The sequence below is a fragment of the Procambarus clarkii genome, unplaced genomic scaffold, assembly GCF_040958095.1.
Source record: "Procambarus clarkii isolate CNS0578487 unplaced genomic scaffold, FALCON_Pclarkii_2.0 HiC_scaffold_307, whole genome shotgun sequence".
Lineage (NCBI taxonomy): Eukaryota > Metazoa > Arthropoda > Malacostraca > Decapoda > Cambaridae > Procambarus > Procambarus clarkii.
This window is the reverse complement of record NW_027189340.1, coordinates 48546-50894: the sequence shown is the minus strand read 5'-3', so window position 1 is coordinate 50894 and position 2349 is coordinate 48546. Positions and strand designations below refer to the sequence as shown.

At 39.8% G+C, this 2349-nt stretch overlaps 1 non-coding gene across 1 annotated transcript; it reads left to right on the top strand.

Annotated features, from left to right (window-relative positions):
- Nucleotides 1–325: 325 nt before the first annotated feature.
- LOC138361316 (5S ribosomal RNA) lies at nucleotides 326–444 on the top strand. The gene has a single exon (XR_011226910.1). It is a non-coding gene; the product is annotated as a 5S ribosomal RNA (ribosomal RNA).
- Nucleotides 445–2349: the final 1905 nt, after the last annotated feature.

Below are 2349 nucleotides of genomic sequence, written 5' to 3'. Positions count from 1 at the left end.
AAAAGTATCATAAAGCAGGACAGATGAGACAAATATCATAAAAACTGAAGAGCAGATGAGCACACACATGTATGTATTACAAAAGAAAATCCACAAATTCATTAGAAATTGGCAGGGTAGGCTGAGGAAGTAGGTAGATGTAAAATGTCTGTAAATGGCGAAAGAACATAAACCCAAGACTGAATAAACGATGTTAAATATCCATGCCAAGGAGACAAAAATATGTTAGGATACAATTACCATTAAGACACCACAAGAAGGTCCGTATCCTGCCGTGATGACTAAAAAGAGTTGGTTATTAGCCACAATGTGTAGGCAGTCTCATGCCAACGGCCATACCACGTTGAGAACACCGCTTCTCGTCCGATCAGCGAAGTTAAGCAACGTTGGGTTTGGTTAGTACTTGGATGGGTGACCGCCTGGGAACACCAAATGCTGTTGGCAATAATGTTTTTTGTTTTGTTTTGTTTTGTTTCGTTTGTTTTTGTTTGAATGGCTGGCTGGCTGGCTGGCTGGCTGGCTGGCTCCACGGGAAATTCACGGAGTTGTGTGGAATAAGGCCTGGTAAAATGAATTAATATGTATGTCATGTTTAAAACAAACTCGCTTAATATAGTGTGTGAGGCTTTATACAAAAACAAACAACCAAAACAAAACAAAATATATATATATATATATATATATATATATATATATATATATATATATATATATATATATATATATATATATATATATATATATATATATATTATATATATATATATATATATATAGCTTAATCCGGGTTTGAACTCGCAACTCCAAGAATACGCATCACTTATATACACTTTACCACTGGACCACTGCAGGACACTTGATGCTGAGGTATCAATTTAATGACGTAAATGCCATTTCCACAAATAAATGATAATTTAAAAGTATTTGTATGTACAAATCTTTTCTGTTTAAAAGGCTACAATATCAGTTACTGATATAATTTGTGTTAATGTTTCTATACCCACAGGAAGGCATGTTTTTGCTTATATGTAAGGGGGTACGGAGAAGGAATCCACAGACCATCATTCCCCTTCCCCCCCCCCCCCTCCCACCTACTACCACCACTACCACCACCACCACCACCACCACCACCACTACTCACCACCAATCACCACCACCACCAATCACCACCAATCACCACCACCACACCTAACCGAAAACCCCCTAACACATCAACCCTCCCCCCAATCAACAGGCGAAATAATAACCCTCAAATGCCTGCCTGCCTGCCAGCCAGCCAATACTAACGGTCTTCTCAGAAAGAAAATCTCTTTGTATCTGTATTACTTGATGAAATGTATGATTCTAATAATGAAAATAAATTGTTATGTCGGTTGTATGAGCATAATGACCAATATGCACATGATATGAATGAATTAAATAGTGTAGTTTTAAGTAATTAGGTTGTAGACACATTAAGCGGATATGATATTTGACGCGTCCAGAACTGGTGATTTTTGGTTTAGTTTTAAATGCACCACCACCACCACCATTGCTTCCCCAGAGCCTAATTAAGGACCGGTAAAAGGAGTCAATATGTATGTCATCTATAAAACCAAAGAATGAATAAAAACACACACACACACACCTACATAATAGTACTAGGAAGATTGTATGGCATAAAAAAAAAAAAAAGTACTCCCATTGGGTCGTTTGAACTCGCGACTTCCAAAACACCAGCCACACACCTTACCACCCAGCCACCATAGAGTTGGTATAATTGTGCAACTTTAGTTATAAAACTAAAGTTCTTATTGTCTCAAATCTTATTGTCTGTTCTATGAAAAGGCATGATGTAAATTATGTATTTTTTGAATGATTGAATTGTAGGCACATTAAGCGGATTCGATATTTGATATATCCAGAAAAGGTGATTTCTGTTCAGTTTTAAAATGCATCACCGTTAACGCTAAAGGACTGGTAAAACGACTCGATGTTTGTCATTTTTAAAATAAACACTAAAACTAGGCCCTTAACATATATAATGTTTGAATATAAATTGAATGCATATAAATACAAAGTGGGAGTGGCTGGCTGGCTGGCTGGCTGCCCGCCCGCCCGCCCGCCCGCCCGCCCGCCCGCCCGCCTGCTTGCCTTGCCTTGCCTTGCCTTGCCTTGCCTGTCCTGTCCTGTTATTGCCTTGCCTTGCCTTGCCTTGCCTTGCCCTGCCCTGCCTTGGCTGCAGCTGGCTGGCTGGCCGTAAATCAACTCTTAACAACACCACACCACACCACACCATCACTCATCACCCATCACCCACCACCGGCCCCAGTCTCCCAGCCTCTCTTATATACCCGAGCAGGCCCTTTA